Source organism: Crassostrea angulata, chromosome 2 (assembly GCF_025612915.1).
Source record: "Crassostrea angulata isolate pt1a10 chromosome 2, ASM2561291v2, whole genome shotgun sequence".
Classification (NCBI taxonomy): Eukaryota; Metazoa; Mollusca; class Bivalvia; order Ostreida; family Ostreidae; genus Magallana; species Magallana angulata.
Window position 1 is genome coordinate 33,241,672 of NC_069112.1, and position 22,077 is coordinate 33,263,748.

The 22,077-nt window shown below is 33.6% G+C and overlaps 1 protein-coding gene across 1 annotated transcript in view; it reads right to left on the reverse strand.

Moving 5' to 3' along the window:
• The window catches only part of LOC128172124 (neurocan core protein-like), a 184,665-nt gene that overhangs the window by 110,506 nt on the left and 52,082 nt on the right, over positions 1 to 22,077 (reverse strand). The window lies entirely within an intron of this gene.

Genomic DNA, 22,077 nt, shown 5'->3' on the forward strand with positions numbered 1-22,077 from the left:
GGGGGGGCAGAAAAATTGGAAGTTCTTACTTCACACAAAGATTGCTGAAGACCAAAGAGTGTGTCATGACCTTCACTCAGGGTCATTTTGGCAAGGTCAAAGTCACTGGCAGGAAAAGTCCAAAATTTGTGTCCTGTATGTATCTTTCTTATGGAGAAAAATTTGAAGTTCTTACTTGACACAAAAATTACTTATTACCTTAGGGTGACATTGACGCAAGGTCATTAGGGCAAGGTCAGAGATAGGAAAAGTACAACATTTGTGTTTCTTTTTATGGAGAAACATCAGAAGTTATTACTTCACACAAATATTGCTTATTGTGTAATGACATTGACCCAAGGCATTTAGGAAAGTTAAAGATCATGTTTTTAAAAATGCATAATTCCAGCTGTCTGTGTTTTGTTTTGTAATAATGGAAATGATAAGAAGCTAAAATTTGACACAAAGCTTGCATATGTTTTGCCTCATAAAATTAAATTTTAGTTTCTCACTCCTGCCCACTTCTCTGAAAATGCTTTTTTGGTTGGAGAAAAAATATGGCTCGGTATTCCAAAATTTCAAAAGATTTAATGGCTTCTTGACATGTGGATTAACGTTTGATTCCAGTCATATTTATTTTCAAGAGGATGCAGATGTCTTCATGCATTAACAATTAAGTTGACATAAAAGTGAATTTAAAGAAACAAATTAATTTGTGCACTCATATTATTAGCATTAACAATTTTTAAAAATAAAGCAGTTGTTATATATAGAATATGGGCGGTGAAATAGAGAGAATCCATTATTTTCTATAATAGAAAAAAACTTTGAGTAATGATTTTTCTTAGCGGAGGGTATCATTTGTGAGCTTGCTCACATTACCTGAAGTTGTTTTTGTCTAGAGCTCAAATCAAAGAATCTCACCATTCTTCATTTGTTAGAGTTTTGAATCTCTGTGTCTGTCATTGTCGTAAATTTTTCTCATTTTCATTTTCTCCAGAACCACGGGGTCGAGTTCAACCAAACTTGGTACAAAGTATCACTTGGGGAAAGGGATTCAAGTTTGTTAAATTTTTACATAGGAAAATATAGAAATATTGTGTTTAAATTGTCTGGAAAAGCATTCAACCAGAAAAGCTCAAACTTGTGTGTAAATACAGGTTGTTCATATTAAATTTAAGTTTAAAGCTATACACGCTATAATTTACGTCAATTTTGAATGACAGTGAAAAAGCATGTGTTTGTCTATTTATAAAAGTTATCCTTAATCTGTAAATTACAATGGTGAATTCCATCTCGTTACAAAGATATAGATTTTTAATTGTTTATTTTCCTGCCAGGAAAATATACCTTTTCATGAATATTGATAAAGGAAGAGCAAACCGACCTCATTGCGCATGTCCGCGGAGAACTAGGTAGTCGTTATTGTTTGCTTAATTAAATATCTAACTTGATTTTTAATATGCTGAACAGTTGTTAATTTGAAATACATACATGTATAATGAGTAAAATACGTTTGTCATTCACGATACCCTTACTTCTAACACTTATAGTATCTATAAATAGCACATAGGGGAAAAACACAGGTCTACTTCATTTTTTTAAAGGCAGTATTTATATCTACTCACAGGCTTGTAATTTTTTCTTTTGTTTGTACCCGTATATGGGACAAATTTATGCTTTACTGAAAATATCCTTTCCTTTGTGAAACTATCACAATTATGAAGATGTTGACCCTTCACAAGTTTTGGTATGATAGGCTAAATTTAGCTGTCGATATCACGTGATAGATTGATATTCATGAGGAGGCATTACTTTCCTGGCAGGAAAATAAATATTTTTTATTGTTTAATATTTGATATATTTGTTACGTGATCGAATTGAGCATTATAATTAACAGCATAAAGGTAACTTTTATTAGTAATCAAACACATACATTTTCCACTTTATTCAAAATTGACGCAAATTATAGCGTGTATAGCTTTAATCAAGCCACGATTACCTGAAGAAAAGTGTAGCTAGAAACGCAGGATTTTTTTTCAAAGGAGTAGAGACGAATTTTCTCACAATTACTAAAGCAACAAAAGGGTATCTACGATAAAGAATATGTCAATAAAATTTGTCACATTTTTAACTTTCTGTGCAAGATCTATTTTAGTTCTTAGTTGTCAAGAGATATTGGTTTTGATACTGCTTGATTTAGGCACTTACTCACTGTAATGCTGATTTGATCAGAGTTCTTAGTATTGTTGCTCAAGTGAGTGATGTGGCCCTTAGCCTCTTGTTAAAAATTTGGTGTAATATTTCATTATTTTTTTCTATTTTGTGCAAAGGAATAATAAATGTTTAAATGTATTATTTATTTAATCATTTTTTGCCTAATTTATCCCTATTTTCTACATTTTAGTTCTGATTATTTTCTTTATATAGTATATTACTATGATTTATTATGTTTCTCATAATGAAACATTTTAACATGTTTAATAAATAGCAAGTTTCATTAATACCTTTGCATGTGACTGTTCACAAGATTCAGATTGTTCTGGTTTTTGGTTAAAGAGGTATAGCACACTTAATATAAGATTTGGCCTCAAATATAGCCTTTTGCATACATCAAACATTTTCAATATTATACAATATTTAGTTTAAATATGTTCAAAGAAAAGCAAATTACACAATCACTATGCTCTAAGAGTCTTAATTATCTTATACGACATCATTAAAATATTCCTGTTTTGTTGGGGATATAGAGGAAAGTAGTTAGTATACGATAAAAAAATGGATATATGAATATTTGAATCACTCTAAACCAAAGACATCTGATTAAAATTACATGTATGTTTTACAGGTATTATAGTACACGTTTAGATTGAATTAGTTTTGGTTTAATGTGGTCTTCGTACTGAAAATTAGACAAATATTTCAATTAGTGTCTTTTCTATTCCAATCATGTATATAGCCATATATATTGAAAATGCATCTGCTGAAAATGTTAGATGCGTGGCCTAGTGGTAACGCGGAGGTCTTTTTAATTTTATGGTCGCTGGATTGAATCCACTAAGTAGTAATCTTTTTTTCACTTAAATTGAAACATGAACAGAATAGAGAGGTTAAGTTACATGTATCTATTCTTCTGGGTTTTTTTTTAATTATCATGTTTAATTCAGACTGAGTATGAGCACACCCAATATATATATAAAAAAATATAGATCTCTTCATTAACACTATACATGTTCTCTATTTACAGTTAGATCCATTGCATTTGGCTTGAACTTATCAAGGTTCAGAATACTCAAACTACTGTTATATACAGAGTTTCCCGAATTTATGACAAATCAGTTGTTACAGAGGTGTCTTCCCACTTAGCTAAAATTCTGACACCATTATAAAATCAGTACAGTGTATCCCAGTTTCTGAAAATTATATTGCGACAGCTAGGTACCTGAAGCTATTTTTAGTAACAGGTACTTTATGTCCAAACACAGGTGTAGGCGAAATAATGAGAAAAAGGTGCTATACCTCTTTTTGTTGAAGCCAAGGTTTTGGTTCTCAATTATTTTAAGGAGCAGTGAATCTTACAGTTATTTCAGCCATACATTTATGGAATGCCCTTATCATCAAAATTGATATCAAAATCTGCTTTTGAATAATCACCCATTTTCTCTTCACTTAAATTCCTCATTAATATTTGTAGCAGACTTCATGTATTTTGTTTAAGAGTTTCTATTTTTTACATTAAATCTACAGTATAATTAGAGGTGTTCCAAATAAATAGAAAGAAGATGGGGGAATAAGATGGCGCAAATGCCCATTCGGTTTAGTAGTAAAATACAATTTTGAATTTATTTTTCCCCAATTAAATCTATTCAAATATATTATAATACAAGTTTACAAAAGCAAAGTTTCTAACTATTGTCAGTTTTAATACATTTAACAAAATATAAGGGGAAAAAAAATTATCGAACATAAAAACCCTAGGAATATAAGGATAGCTTATGTCAGGTACTCTAACCACTGAGCCATTTCAGACACAACAAAGTGGGCTTTTTAAATATTATGTGTGACTTTGGACACGAACTACCAGACTTGTATTATTTTTTCAAAACATTCAATTGTTGGGATACAAAATGATATTTTTAATGTATAGTGAGTCATCTCTCCACATTTTTGTTAATTGAAATCGGATTGTTTTCAAATAGACCTTTAATTAATTAGACTTTGAAAAAAATATGGAGCACAGACCCACTCTATAAAAGAAAATGCCTTAAAGTTCTAAAAAATGACAGTATTTGCAGGTTTTGATACGTATACACCTGTTTGAGTCAACATATTCCAAGTATTGAACATACCTACAGGTTAAAAATCAATGATTCGTTAAATATATACTGTTTTTAATGATTTAAAAAATAACCCATCAGATTTATTGACCCTTTAATTTTTTAGTAGCCTGTCCCACCGTGTATGGGCATTTTACACGCCTTATCCACCCATCTTCGTGTATGTAGGCCCTAGCATGTATTTGCGTTACCTAATAGGGTGTGTCTTACATGAGATTGAACATTGCAAATTTTCTTTGCAAACATGAAGGGAAATATACTCTTAATGTAAATATTAATGTGTAAATGTTGTGAATATTGTGATCCTCTCTGTTGACAATGTTAATAGCCAAGAGAACTAACATGTAACTTTTTTTATCCTCTAAGTGGATTGTAGAAATAGCTTCACATATTTTTTATGTGTCACTGTGATCCTCTAAGTGGATAGTACCAATAATGTAAGATATTAAGTGAATTAATAGTTTAGGGTACTAATGTAAAGTTCTTGTTATCCTCTCAATAGCTTAGGATATTAATATGTTAATTATTGTTAAACTCTGAGGGAACAGTTTAAAAAGCCAAGGAAACTTACAATGTGTATAAAATGTGGTGATTCTTCAGTTATTGCAGCAAAAGCAAAGGATACTATTGTGTAACTTTTGTCAACCTCCTTGTGGACTTTATTAAAAGCTAAGGTTCTAATGTAGTGATGTGATCTTTTCAGTAGACAGCATTTTAAAAAGACCTTGGAACACATATTATACCCCCGCAAACAAAGTTTAGGGAGGTATATTGGTTTCACCCTGTCCGTCTGTCTGTAGACGCAACTTTGTCCCCCCTATAGAATTTTTTACTACTGCATGGAACAGTCTGAAAATTTGTACATATGTTGATCACCATCTGAAGATGTGCACCTGCAATTTTTTTAAGATCAGACAAGATCTAATGATTTTATGTCTTTATGTCTTAACTAAATTGATTTTTTATAAGTACTCTATCAACTGACAATGCAACATTTTTGTTTGTCAATGATAAATTCTTAGGAGCTAATAAGCACATCAAAGACAAGTGTGGCTGAATTCATTTGTCCCAAGGGGGCCATTATCTAAGCCATGGTTTAGATGGAGCATATGTTTAGGGAAATTTCTGATATGAAGTTCCATTGTACCACAGGAGAAAGTGTCAAGACTTTTATTAGAAAGATATTCAAAATTTTATCAACAGAAGAGCATTGCTTGGCTACCGGTATTTCCATTTACTGCAAAGGGAGGGGTTATTGTCATTTTGTTCATTTTTCGTTAAAACAAATTAAAAAAAATATCACCAGATACATAAATTTGTAAATGTATTACTGTTATATGTATTTAAAGTGAAATTCTGACAATTTTGATTTTAATTTTTCTTTAACTTTTTTTTTTACAGTTTTAGAATTTTTTTTTATTTTTATGTGTTCCAAACCTTTATTATTCAATTCAATTATTCGTCCCCATTTGAAATTAGCCTTGCGGGGGTATTAGACCCATTAGGACAGTTCTAGTGTGTAACTGTTGTGATTCTCCTAGTAGTATTGTCACCCAAGTGTACTAATGTAGTGACTGTAGTGATCCTCTTTTTGGGCTTTGCATATTTAAATACCCGGTAGCTTAGATTACTTATGTATAACTGATGTGATCCTCACAGTAAACTGTATATAGCCTTGGGTACTTATGTACTGGTATATCTGTTGTAATCCTCTCAGTAGATTGTATCAAGATCATAAGGTACTAATGTTAAACTGTTGTGATCTCATCAGTAGATTTTATCAATTGTCTAGATTACTAAGGTGTAACTGTTTTGATTCTCTCAGTGGACTCTATCAGCAGCCTAGCCAGGTACTAATGTTTAACTGTTTTAGTCCTGTCAGTATGTATCAAAATGCATGTATTATGTGTATGTCCTATCAATGAACCCTTTTGATAGCTGACGTTTTCTTGAATAGAGTCTATAGATAGCCTTTGGTAAGAACATATAATAAATATGTATAACTGTTGTGATCCTCCCAGTAATTTTTGTATCAATACCCTAAGGTGCTTGTGTGTGCTGTGATCCCCTCAGTGGACTCTGAATCTTTAAGACGACTAATGTATTACTATTGTGATCCTCTCCTTAGACTCTATCAATCCCTTGGGGTACTAATGAATTCATGTACTGATCCCCTAAGTGGAATCTCTCAACAGTATAGGGTAATTCTGAGCCCCTACTCCAATATCAATGAAAATCAGAGGGGAGGGGGAGGTTTCGATATATCGTGGCTATAATATTTTGAGCCCCCTCTTCAAAGGGAATTGGAAATTGGAGAAGGTTACAATATATCACAACCATTATATTTCAAACCCCCTCTCCAATAGAAATGAAAATTAGAGGGTGGTTTAATATATCGTGACCATTATATATTGAAACCCCTCTCTTACAGCAATGAAAATCAAAGGCGGATTCAATATATCGCGGCCATACTATTTTGAATCCGCTCTACTGAAGGAATTTGAATTAGGATGGAGATTCAATATTTCGCAGCCATAGTATTTTAAACACCTCCCCACTGGCAATTTGAAATGGGTGGAAGAGGGATGTCAATATATCACAGTCATAACCTTTTGAACCCCCTATCCAAAAGGAAATGTGAACCAGAGGCGTGTTCAGTATACTGAGGCATGTATTGAACCAGGGGTTTAGTATCTAGAATGGGAGTTCAATATTTCGAAAACTTGGATTCAATATTTCTCGGTATCAAAATATTATATGACACTGGCTCTCGTGCTTTTTCCCCTATTAATGTATAGAATTTGTGAAGGAAAAAATTTCTGTATCTGTTTTCAGCTAGATAATAACAATTGTTACAAAAGCGACACACTTTTAGTGAACACCCATATTTTAAATAACTTTCATTCCAGAGTAGACTTAAATCTGAAAAGTCTCACATAGCAACCAGGCAGGACGGTTGTTCATAGAAGTAACCAGAAAAATATATCCTCTATGGTCTACTGTGTCTGAAATTGTGTGCTCAGCATTTTCATTGCGAGACAGCCACAACAAATAAAGCAGCCTGTACGACAGTAAAATAACATAAAGCATTGTTTAAAACGTGTCCCATCAGTTTTATCCTGCTGTCAGCTAACATGTTCTTTCAATTATATTCATATTCTTTGGTGCAATAATGAATTTCCACAAATAGACTAAATCAGTAACGAAAATTTTTACAGACACAGAAGTTATAACAGTTCGAGCTATAATTTCTCTGCCCTCAGGTTCTAACTATTATTTTTTCATATTATTATCTCCAAAATTGTTTGATAGATATCAGTGTTTATCAGAGGAATATGTAGTCCAAAACATTGCAAAACATCTTTTTAGAGCTGGTTATCAAGTCAGCAGTCACATCATCAAATATTTAAAATATGAGCTTTTATTCAGCATACAGCATACTTCCGTTGAAATATATTTGCTTTTGATTTGACTTATTTTGTGAGCAGTCGGTTTTTTTAGCGCAGTTTGGGATTTTACCGATCAAGCTCGGAAACATCAAGGACCCCTTCGATGGGTTTCGAAATTTATAGGATTATCTACTAGTTCTATACCACTACCACTGTGAAAATATGATGATATACTCATCAAGTTTTTAAGATTTGATTCACTACCTTTAGAACATTTTTTTTTCTTGTTATTTCTATTCGAGAAAATCTAAGGGAAGTCCTGGGTCTGGTATTTTCAGGATCATCTACTTGTTGTATATCACTACCACTGTGAAAATAAATAGTGCTATAGAATTAAACAAAGAAATGGTAACTCTTGTTCTGGTGAGCGGTGTGGCCCATAGGTCTTTTGTTAGGGTCATCTACCAGTGGCTACCACTTTGAATATTTGGTTGTGCGGTCATCTCTATTTTTTAAAATTCAGACTCATACTCATAAAACAAAATTCATTATAATTGGATTTTATACAAAAAGATCGGAAACATCGAGGTCCTCTTCCTTAGGGCCTGAAATATTGAGGGTCATCTACTAGTGGTATACCACTACCATTGTGAAAATATTGTGATACATGTACATGTATGGTCATATCTAGTATTTTAGACTAGAGCCTCTACATTTAGACCACTATTCAATTTTATGAGATTTTACAGATCAAGCTCGGACACATCGAGGACCCCTTTAATGGGAACTGAGGTTTTCAGAATCACCCACAAGCTGTATACCACTAACACTGTTAATATATGATGTTGTGGTCATCTAGTTTTCGAGATAAGTTTCCCTACTTATAGCACATTTTCATTTTCTCGTTATTTTACACATAAAAATATTATAACAAATTAAAAATATCCCGGGGGCTATCCAGGGGTCTGATATTTTCAGGGGCATCTATTATTTGTATACCACTACTACTGTGACTATATGATGATGTAGTTATATCTAGTATTAAATTTATTTTATACTTTTAGAACAATATTTTATTTACAGAATTGTACACAATGGGCTTGGGGACATACGTTGCCTTATCTCATATTTTGAACTGTACAAATGCTCGATAAATATTAGTGTATTCGATAAGAATTCGAAGTCCAAAGCAATGCAAAGCATTTTTAAGAGTTAATTATCAAGTCAACAGTCACATCTTTGAATGTTTATAATTTCACGTTTGTTTAACATACTTCCGTTGAAACATCTATGCTTATAATTAACTTGATCTGTGAGTGACTTAAAAAGGGCACTTGAATTTGTCTTAAACTAGATCGAAAAATATCATAGGGATGCGTCTACCCATTAGATAACAGTCTTATTTGAAAGTAAAACTCTCTATGAAATGCATGTAATGAAACAATGACAATAACAAACTGTCAACCATCTCAAAAATCCATAAAACGACATATAAATTCAAAGCAGAGCAACACGGACTTAAAAAAAGATAGAGGTAGGATCAGGTGCCATGAAGGAGTGAGCATCCTCTGCTGACCAGTCACACCCGACGTGTACTTTTTGTCGTAATCGGGGAAAAAACGGAAATTTCCGTAGACAATTAGGTGATGAATGTCTAACAATTTGTATGAAAAACTTCAGTCAGCAAGCGACCCAGTGTAAGATTGTATCTGCTGACAAAGCCGTTGTATCGACCATAGAACTTACGAAAAGATGACTTCAAACGAGACTGTTGATAGTCCTACTTTATCAACTTGTTCGTCAGTAGCTTCCCTCACCTTAGAAACTGTTCATACGAAGAGCATGCCCTTGCGTATCGAATTAACTGAGAGGCAAAACACCATATGCAGGTGATGAGGTTATATTGCTACATAAGTAAGGAAAGTTGACCATAGAAAAATTGAAGTCATCCCGTTTATCATAAAGTTTTGTTGATAGGTTACCACCAATGTCCATTTCCAGTAAAATATCCTAATATGAAACAGATGACGCAGACTCAGTGGTATCTTTTATTTTAAGTTCACTGGGATATATCGAGTCGACGTAAGTATGGAAATAACAATTGTTAATTGATAATACGTCGTCAATTTACCTGAATGTTGAGTTGAAGGCCACAACGAGTTCTTTATTTTTTCACGTGCAAGTTTTTGAATAAATTCTGCTTCATATGAATACAAAAATAGGTCTGCTAACAATAGGGCACAATTAGTATCCATGTAAATTCCAGCAGACCTTTGGAAGACTTGATTTCAAAAAACTACACAAATGTTGTCTATCAGAAACTTGAGCATCTTTTTAATGTCAACTTCAGAGTACATGTACTTGTGTGTGCAATCAGAATGGTTTTTAACAAAATAAGTTTTTAGATTTCCAATGACAAGATACAATGTAAGCATTTTTACGAATTCCACTTTTATTGAAGAAACAATTGTCGATGATATCAAAAAGCCTAGAATTTAATTTGTCATGGGGAATGGTTGTATAAAGCCTTGAAAAATATGGATGCTATTGATTTTGGTAAGATTTTGTGACCTCAAAGTTTCTAATAATTCTTTAGAGTTTTTTACTTTCACACCATCTCTAGAGTATATTGTTGTACAGTACTTAAATGAGTGTTTCTGCCCTTGCGCTTGTAATGCTTGTTAATGCTATTGAACCTGTTAAGGGAACAGATTAAAAATTATTCTGATCTGGTTTCAGCTAAAAACAACAATTGTTACCAAAGCGCCGCGCTTCGAATTTACACCCTTATTTCAAATACAAATGTAGCTTATATTTTAGTAGAGGCTTAAACTAACAATTGTCATGTATTGCATCAAATCTGGGCTATTGTTCATAGAACCAACATAAAGTATATCATTAAGGTACTACTGTGTGGGAATTTTGTTTGCCTGTGGCATTGTCATAGCGATGTTGCCTCAACAAGTAAAACAGCCTGCAAGTCCGGGATTCTACATATAATTGACGTCTGCAAAACAGTGAAAAAAAACACACTTTACAATATGTTAAAATTTTATCCTACTGTCAGCTGTCATGTTCTTTCTTAAAATTATTAATAAATTATGAAAACGATTTATAGAAATAAGTGTCGCCTTGACAGTTAGGAAGTTAAAGACTTTTGAAATCATATTTGAAGAGCTGGTTATCAAGTCAACGGTCACAAATATTTAAAATTTGAGGTTGTATTCAACATACAACATACTTCCGTAGAAATTTATCTGTTCTTATGATTGACTTGAGTTGTGAGTGACATAAAAAGGGCAAATGAATTTAACTTTACTAAGATTAAAAAATATTGTAAGGATGCGCTTAGCCATTGGATAACAGTTTTATTTGAAGGTAAGACACTCAATGAAATGCTTCTTATAAGTGTTCCTCCTCGTGCATGTTTTCCCCGTTAAAGCATAGAATCTGTAAAGGGAACACATTAAATGTTCTGATCTGGTTTCAGCTAGATAACCACAATTGTTACGAAAGCACCGCGCTTCCAGTGTACACCGGTATTTCGAATTACTTATATTTTAGCGTAGGATTAATTTTATATGTGTTTTGTATTGCATCAAATCTGACCTCAACGAGAAAAACAGCCTGCAAGACCGGGATTGTACATACTACAGACGCCTGCAAGACGGTGAACAACATGATATGAAATATTGTAAAAAACATGTTGCATTTATTTTATCCTACTGTCAGCTGACGTGGTTGTAAAACTATGTTCTTAATTAGTGGTTTAATTGTATAATATCCACATATAGACTCAACCAGTATCAAAAACATCTTAGAGACTCAGAAGCTTCAACAGTTTGAGTTATGATGACTTTCCGCTCATGCAGGATCAATTTTTTTATTTTTTTAGTTGGAATTATAAAAATGATTGATAAAAATTAGTGCCTCCTTTACGTTTGGAAAGTTAAAATGCTTTTGAAAAAAAGTCAACGGTCACATCATCAAATATTTAAAATTTGAGGTTGTATTCAACATACAACATACATCCGTTGAATATTAATGTGTTCACATCATTTACATGATTTGTAAGTGACTTAAAAAGGACACATGAGTTTGACTTTATTAAGATTGAAAACTATTGTAAGGATGCGCTTTGCCATTGGATAACAGTATTAGTTAAAGGTTGAGACACTTAATGAAATGCGTCTAATAAGTGTTTTCGCTTTTGAGCATGATTTGGCCTTTAATGCATGGAATCTGTAAACGGAACAAATTAAAAGTTCTGATCTGGTTTCAGCTAGATAACAACAATTGTTACAAAAACGCTGAACCTCGATTGTACACCGTTATTCCGAATTCTTTATATTTTAGTGTAGGATTAAACTAATAATTGTCTTGTATTGCATCAAATGTGGGTTATTGTTTATGAAACCAACATAAAGTATTAATACCATAAGAGCGCTACTGTGTTGGAAATTTGTTTGCATGGGCATTTTAGAGCGATTTGGTCTCAACGAGAAAAACAGCCTGCAAGTCCGGGATTGTAAATTTATCCTACTGTCAGCTGACTTGTTTGTTAAACAGGTCGAGACCACTATATTTTGTGACGTCGGCATAAATTTGCATACTAAATTATCCATCTGTTTACTTTTATCGACAAACCAATCAGGTGAATGAGTTGCAAGGCATTGTGGGCTACTACAAGTCTCAGAGTATACAAAGCGTATTAAAAATATATACCAATTTGAATTGTCCTTTGGAAACTCATTTTGAATGATTTTTCAGAATTTATGAAATTAATATGGACAATTATGTCTGAACTTCAATTTCTATGCTCACATTAAAAAAGTATTGCATATGAGGACTTATATTAACCTATTATAAATACCCCATTGCCAATGTTCAAAAGAGAGGTACATCCTATTGAATTAGAAGCAGTAAGTATATATCGTTTTTTCACGTGATACCCCATATTTGGGACAACATTAGTAGAATGTACGTTGATATTTTCTTCAGGGACATGCATCAGAATGCTTATCGTACAAAATACTGCATATGCTGCATAGCTTGCGCTTCTGCGTTGGTATATTTGTGCAGTTCTACTACCGTATGTTAAAAATGTACATTTACCTGTATTTATTTCTAGTGCACAATAATAAAGTCACCAAAACACAATTGGCGGTTTTACTTATCAAAATCTGTTTGTACTTGTATGCGTATGTTTGTCAGTCGTTTGATACTGATCATTTTTTGAAGCAACAATTGATCAACTAAAACAACGGTATTTTTCAATGTGAGCATGGAACAAAGTTAATGGTACGTAATCTTTCGTTTTTTACCTTCTAAAGTAAAAATGAAGATGTACAAACATTCCGGCAAGCAATTAAATATTGTGAATAAAACAGACAAAAACCACGTGTGTTTGTTGAATCGTAAACACGTTGTAGACCGCCATGCATTGCAACTCATTCACTGGATTGGAGAATCTGTTTGACGTAAATACTGTCACGTGTTAAGTTATGCTATCCATATAAGGTAGTGTACCCGACCTGTTAAACTATGTTAATAAGTCGTGGTTCAATTGTATAATATCCACAAATAGACTCAACTAGTATCAAAGACATCTCTGATCTGATCTGGTTTAAACAAGATAACAACAATCCTTACAAAATCGCTGAAACTCGATTGTACCGCGTTATTTTGAATTACTTATCTGGTTTCAACAAGATAACAACAATCGTAACAAAATCGCTGAAACTCGATTCTACCGCGTTATTTTGAATTACTTATATTTTTTTGAAGGATTAAACTAATAATTGTCCTGTATTGCATCAAATGTGGGCTATTGTTTATGGAACCAATATAAAGTATACCATAGGAGCGCTACTGTGTTTGAAATTTGTTTGCATGTGGCATTCTATAGCGATTTGGCCTCAATGAGAAAAACAGCCTGCAAGTCCGGGATTGTACATACTACAGACGCCTGCAAGACGGTAAATAAACACACTTTTCAACATAATATGAAATATTGTGAAAAACATGTTGCATTAAATTTATCCTATTGTCGGCTGACTTGTTTATTAAACTTTGTTAATAAGTCGTGGTTCAATGGTATAATATCCACAAATAGACTCAACCAGTATCAAAAACATCTCTGATCTGGTTTCAACAAGATAACAACAATCGTTACAAAATCGCTGAAACTCGATTGTACCGCGTTATTTTGAATTACTTATATTTTTTTGAAGGATTAAACTAATAATTGTCCTGTATTGCATCAAACGCGGGCTATTGTTTATGGAACCAATATAAAGTATACCATAAGAGCGCTACTGTGTTGGAAATTTGTTTGCATGTGGCATTTTATAGCGATTTGGTCTCAACGAGAAAAACAGCCTGCAAGTCCGGGATTGTACATACTACAAACGCCTGCATGAAGGTGAATAAACACTCTTTCAAACATGGTATTAAATATTGTTACAACATGTTGCATTAATTGTATCCTACTGTCAGCTGACTTGTTTGTTAAACTATGTTCATAAGTCGTGGTTCAGTTGTATAATTTCCACAAATAGACTCAACCAGTATCAAAAACATCTCTGATCTGGTTTCAGCTAGATAACAACATGTGTTCACATAATTAACATGATTTGTAAGTGACATAAAATGGGCACATGCATTTGACTTGTAAGTGACATAAAATGGGCACATGCATTTGACTTTACTAATATTGGAAAATGCTGTAAGGATGCGCTTGGCCACTGCATAACAGTATTGGTTGAAGGTAGGACACTTAATGAAATGCGTCTAATAAGTGCTTTTGCTTTTGAGCATGTTTTGCCCTTTAATGCATGGAATCTGTAAACGGAACACACAACAAGTTTTGATCTGGTTTCAGCTAGATAACAACAATTGTTACAAAAATGCTGAACCTCGATTGTACACCGTTTATCCGAATTCTTTATATTTTTGTGTAGGATACAACCAATAATTGTCCTGTATTGCATCAAATGTGGGCTATTGTTTATGGAACCAATATAAAGTATACCATAGGAGCGCTACTGTGTTTGAAATTTGTTTGCATGTGGCATTTTAAAGCGATTTGGCGTCAACCAGAAAAACAGCCTGCAAGTCCGGGATTGTACATACTACAGACGCCTGCAAGACGGTGAAAAAACACACTTTACAACATGATATGAAATAATGCTAAAACATGTTGCATTTATGTTATCCTACTGTCAGCAGACGTGGTTGTTAAACTATGTTCGTAGTTCAATTGTATCATATCCACAAATAGACTTAACCAGTATCAAAACATCTTAGAGACTCGTAAGCTTCAACAGTTTGAGTTATGATGACTCTCCGCTCACGCAGATTCAAACTGTTTTATTTTTTTAGTTGGAATGATAAAAATGATTGATAAAAATTAGTGCCTCCTTTACAGTTCGGAAGATAAAGGCTTATGAGAACAAGTCAACTGTCACATCATCAAATATTTAAAATTTGAGGTTGTATTGAACATACAACATGCGTCCTTTGAATATTAATGTGTTCACATAATTAACATGATTTGTAAGTGACTTAAAAAGGGCACATTATTTGACTTTACTAAGGTTAGAAAATAGTGTAAGGAAGCGCTTAAACATTGGATAACAGTATTAGTTGAAGGTAAGACACTTATTGAAATGCGTCTAATTAGTGTTTTTGCTTTTGAGCATGTTTTGCCCTTTAATGCATGGAATCTGTAAACGGAACACACAACAAGTTTTGATCTGGTTTCAGCTAGATAACAACAATTGTTTCAAAAACGCTGAACCTCAATCGACACCGTTTAACCGAATTCTTTATATTTTAGTGTAGGATTAAACTATTAATTGTCTTTTATTGCAGCAAATGTGGGCTATTGTTTATTGAACCAATATAAAGTATACCATAGGAGCGCTACTGTGTTTGAAATTTGTTCGCATGTGGCATTTGATAGCGATTTGGTCTCAACGAGAAAAACAGCCTGCAAGTCCGGGATTGTACATACTACAGACGCCTGCAAGACGGGGAATAATACACTTTTCAACATAATATGAATTATTGTGAAAAGCATGTTGCATTAAATTTATCCTACTGTCAGCTGAGTTGTTTGTTAAACTATGTTAATAAGTCGTGGTTCAATTGTATAATATCCACAAATAGACTCAACTAGTATCAAAGACATCTCTGATCTGGTTTCAGCTAGATAACAACATGTGTTCACATAATTAACATGATTTGTAAGTGACATAAAAAGGGCACATGCATTTGACTTTACTAATATTGGAAAATGCTGTAAGGATGCGCTTGGCCACTGCATAACAGTATTGGTTGAAGGTAGGACACTTAATGAAATGCGTCTAATAAGTGCTTTTGCTTTTGAGCATGTTTTGCCCTTTAATGCATGGAATCTGTAAACGGAACACACAACAAGTTTTGATCTGGTTTCAGCTAGATAACAACAATTGTTTCAAAAACGCTGAACCTCGATTGTACACCGTTTATCCGAATTCTTTATATTTTTGTGTAGGATACGACCAATAATTGTCCTGTATTGCATCAAATGTGGGCTATTGTTTATGGAACCAATATAAAGTATACCATAGGAGCGCTACTGTGTTTGAAATTTGTTTGCATGTGGCATTCTATAGCGATTTGGCCTAAACGATAAAAACAGCCTGCAAGTCCGGGATTGTACATACTACAGACGCCTGCAAGACGGTAAATAAACACACTTTTCAACATAATATGAAATATTGTGAAAAACATGTTGCATTAAATTTATCCTATTGTCGGCTGACTTGTTTATTAAACTATGTTAATAAGTCGTGGTTCAATGGTATAATATCCACAAATAGACTCAACCAGTATCAAAAACATCTCTGATCTGGTTTCAACAAGAAAACAACAATCGTTACAAAATCGCTGAAACTCGATTGTACCGCGTTATTTTGAATTACTTATATTTTTTTGAAGGATTAAACTAATAATTGTCCTGTATTGCATCAAACGCGGGCTATTGTTTATGGAACCAATATAAAGTATACCATAAGAGCGCTACTGTGTTGGAAATTTGTTTGAATGTGGCATTTTATAGCGATTTGGCCTCAACGAGAAAAACAGCCAGCAAGTCCGGGATTGTACATACTACAGACGCCTGCATGAAGGTGAATAAACACTCTTTCAAACATGGTATTAAATATTGTTACAACATGTTGCATTAATTGTATCCTACTGTCAGCTGACTTGTTTGTTAAACTATGTTCATAAGTCGTGGTTCAGTTGTATAATATCCACAAATAGACTCAACCAGTATCAAAAACATCTCTGATCTGGTTTCAGCTAGATAACAACAATTGTTACAAAAACGCCGAACCTCGATTGTACACCATTATTCCGAATTCCTTATATTTAAGTGTAGGATTAAACTATTAATTGTCCTTTATTTCATCAAATGTGGGCTATTGTTTATGGAACCAATATACAGCATACCATAGGAGCACTACTTTGTTTGAAATTTGTTCGCATGTGGCATTTTAAAGCGATTTGGCCTCAACGAGAAAAACAGCCTGCAAGTCCGGGATTGTACATACTACAGACGCCTGCAAGACGGTAAATAAACACACTTTTCAACATAATATGAAATATTGTGAAAAACATGTTGCATTAAATTTATCCTATTGTTGGCTGACTTGTTTGTTAAACTTTGTTAATAAGTCGTGGTTCAATGATATAATATCCACAAATAGACTCAACCAGTATCAAAAACATCTCTGATCTGGTTTCAACAAGATAACAACAATCGTTACAAAATCGCTGAAACTCGATTGTACCCCGTTATTTTGAATTACTTATCTGGTTTCAACAAGATAACAACAATCGTTACAAAATCGCTGAAACTCGATTGTACCGCGTTATTTTGAATTACTTATATTTTAGCGTAGGATTAAACTAATAATTGTCCTGTATTGCATCAAACGCGGGCTATTGTTTATGGAACCAATATAAAGTATACCATAAGAGCGCTACTGTGTTGGAAATTTATTTGCATGTGGCATTTTATAGCGATTTGGCCTCAACGAGAAAAACAGCCTGCAAGTCCGGGATTGTACATACTACAAACGCCTGCATGAAGGTGAATAAACACTCTTTCAAACATGGTATTAAATATTGTTACAACATGTTGCGTTAATTGTATCCTACTGTCAGCTGACTTGTTTGTTAAACTATGTTCATAAGTCGTGGTTCAGTTGTATAATATCCACAAAGAGACTCAACCAGTATCAAAAACATCTCTGATCTGGTTTCAGCTAGATAACAACAATTGTTACAAAAACGCCGAACCTCGATTGTACACCATTATTCCGAATTCCTTATATTTAAGTGTAGGATTAAACTATTAATTGTCCTTTATTTCATCAAATGTGGGCTATTGTTTATGGAACCAATATACAGCATACCATAGGAGCACTACTTTGTTTGAAATTTGTTTGCATGTGGCATTTTATAGCGATTTGGCCTCAACGAGAAAAACAGCCTGCAAGTCCGGGATTGTACATACTACAGACGCCTGCAAGACGGTAAATAAACACACTTTTCAACATAATATGAAATATTGTGAAAAACATGTTGCATTAAATTTATCCTACTGTCGGCTGACTTGTTTGTTAAACTATGTTAATAAGTCGTGGTTCAATGGTATAATATCCACAAATAGACTCAACCAGTATCAAAAACATCTCTGATCTGGTTTCAACAAGATAACAACAATCGTTACAAAATCGCTGAAACTCGATTGTACCGCGTTATTTTGAATTACTTATATTTTTTTGAAGGATTAAACTAATAATTGTCCTGTATTGCATCAAACGCGGGTTATTGTTTATGGAACCAATATAAAGTATACCATAAGAGCGCTACTGTGTTCATAAGTTCATCAGTTGTATAATATCCACAAATAGACTCAACCAGAATCAAAAACATCTCTGATCTGGTTTCAGCTAGATAACAACAATTGTTACAAAAACGCCGAACCTCGATTGTACACCATTATTCCGATTTCCTTATATTTAAGTGTAGGATTAAACTATTAATTGTCCTTTATTTCATCAAATGTGGGCTATTGTTTATGGAACCAATAAACAGCATACGATAGGAGCACTTCTTTGTTTGAAATTTGTTTGCATGTGGCATTTTATAGCGATTTGGCCTCAACGAGAAAAACAGCCTGCAAGTCCGGGATTGTACATACTACAAACGCCTGCATGAAGGTGAATAAACACTCTTTCAAACATGGTATTAAATATTGTTACAACATGTTGCATTAATTGTATCCTACTGTCAGCTGACTTGTTTGTTAAACTATGTTCATAAGTCGTGGTTCAGTTGTATAATATCCACAAATAGACTCAACCAGTATCAAAAACATCTCTGATCTGGTTTCAGCTAGATAACAACATGTGTTCACATAATTAACATGATTTGTAAGTGACATAAAATGGGCACATGCATTTGACTTTACTAATATTGGAAAATGCTGTAAGGATGCGATTGGCCACTGCGTAACAGTATTAGTTGAAGGTAGGACACTTAATGAAATGCGTCTAATAAGTGCTTTTGCTTTTGAGCATGTTTTGCCCTTTAATGCATGGAATCTGTAAACGGAACACCTAATAAGTTTTGATCTGGTTTTAGGTAGATAACAACAATTGTTACAAAAATGCTGAACCTCGATTGTTCACCGTTTATCCGAATTCTTTATATTTTTGTGTAGGATACAACCAATAATTGTCCTGTATTGCATCAAATGTGGGCTATTGTTTATGGAACCAATATAAAGTATACCATAGGAGCGCTACTGTGTTTGAAATTTGTTTGCATGTGGCATTTTAAAGCGATTTGGCGTCAACCAGAAAAACAGCCTGCAAGTCCGGGATTGTACATACTACAGACGCCTGCAAGACGGTGAAAAAACACACTTTACAACATGATATGAAATAATGCTAAAACATGTTGCATTTATGTTATCCTACTGTCAGCAGACGTGGTTGTTAAACTATGTTCGTAGTTCAATTGTATCATACCCACAAATAGACTTAACCAGTATCAAAACATCTTAGAGACTCGTAAGCTTCAACAGTTTGAGTTATGATGACTCTCCGCTCACGCAGATTCAAACTGTTTTATTTTTTTAGTTGGAATGATAAAAATGATTGATAAAAATTAGTGCCTCCTTTACAGTTGGGAAGATAAAGGCTTATGAGAACAAGTCAACTGTCACATCATCAAATATTTAAAATTTGAGGTTGTATTGAACATACAACATGCGTCCTTTGAATATTAATGTGTTCACATAATTAACATGATTTGTAAGTGACTTAAAAAGGGCACAATATTTGACTTTACTAAGGTTAGAAAATAGTGTAAGGAAGCGCTTAAACATTGGATAACAGTATTAGTTGAAGGTAAGACACTTATTGAAATGCGTCTAATTAGTGTTTTTGCTTTTGAGCATGTTTTGCCCTTTAATGCATGGAATCTGTAAACGGAACACACAACAAGTTTTGATCTGGTTTCAGCTAGATAACAACAATTGTTTCAAAAACGCTGAACCTCAATCGACACCGTTTAACCGAATTCTTTATATTTTAGTGTAGGATTAAACTATTAATTGTCTTTTATTGCAGCAAATGTGGGCTATTGTTTATGGAACCAATATAAAGTATACCATAGGAGCGCTACTGTGTTTGAAATTTGTTCGCATGTGGCATTTAATAGCGATTTGGTCTCAACGAGAAAAACAGCCTGCATGTCCGGGATTGTACATACTACAGACGCCTGCAAGACGGGGAATAATACACTTTTCAACATAATATGAATTATTGTGAAAAGCATGTTCCATTAAATTTATCCTACTGTCAGCTGAGTTGTTTGTTAAACTATGTTAATAAGTCGTGGTTCAATTGTATAATATCCGCAAATAGACTCAACTAGTATCAAAGACATCTCTGATCTGGTTTCAGCTAGATAACATGTGTTCACGTAATTAACATGATTTGTAAGTGACAAAAAAAGGGCACATGCATTTGACTTTACTAATATTGGAAAATGCTGTAAGGATGCGCTTGGCCACTGCATAACAGTATTGGTTGAAGGTAGGACACTTAATGAAATGCGTCTAATAAGTGCTTTTGCTTTTGAGCATGTTTTGCCCTTTAATGCATGGAATCTGTAAACGGAACACACAACAAGTTTTGATCTGGTTTCAGCTAGATAACAACAATTGTTTCAAAAACGCTGAACCTCGATTGTACACCGTTTATCCGAATTCTTTATATTTTTGTGTAGGATACGACCAATAATTGTCCTGTATTGCATCAAATGTGGGCTATTGTTTATGGAACCAATATAAAGTATACCATAGGAGCGCTACTGTGTTTGAAATTTGTTTGCATGTGGCATTCTATAGCGATTTGGCCTAAACGATAAAAACAGCCTGCAAGTCCGGGATTGTACATACTACAGACGCCTGCAAGACGGTAAATAAACACACTTTTCAACATAATATGAAATATTGTGAAAAACATGTTGCATTAAATTTATCCTATTGTCGGCTGACTTGTTTATTAAACTATGTTAATAAGTCGTGGTTCAATGGTATAATATCCACAAATAGACTCAACCAGTATCAAAAACATCTCTGATCTGGTTTCAACAAGATAACAACAATCGTTACAAAATCGCTGAAACTCGATTGTACCGCGTTATTTTGAATTACTTATATTTTTTTGAAGGATTAAACTAATAATTGTCCTGTATTGCATCAAACGCGGGCTATTGTTTATGGAACCAATATAAAGTATACCATAAGAGCGCTACTGTGTTGGAAATTTGTTTGAATGTGGCATTTTATAGCGATTTGGCCTCAACGAGAAAAACAGCCAGCAAGTCCGGGATTGTACATACTACAGACGCCTGCATGAAGGTGAATAAACACTCTTTCAAACATGGTATTAAATATTGTTACAACATGTTGCATTAATTGTATCCTACTGTCAGCTGACTTGTTTGTTAAACTATGTTCATAAGTCGTGGTTCAGTTGTATAATATCCACAAATAGACTCAACCAGTATCAAAAACATCTCTGATCTGGTTTCAGCTAGATAACAACAATTGTTACAAAAACGCCGAACCTCGATTGTACACCATTATTCCGAATTCCTTATATTTAAGTGTAGGATTAAACTATTAATTGTCCTTTATTTCATCAAATGTGGGCTATTGTTTATGGAACCAATATACAGCATACCATAGGAGCACTACTTTGTTTGAAATTTGTTCGCATGTGGCATTTTAAAGCGAT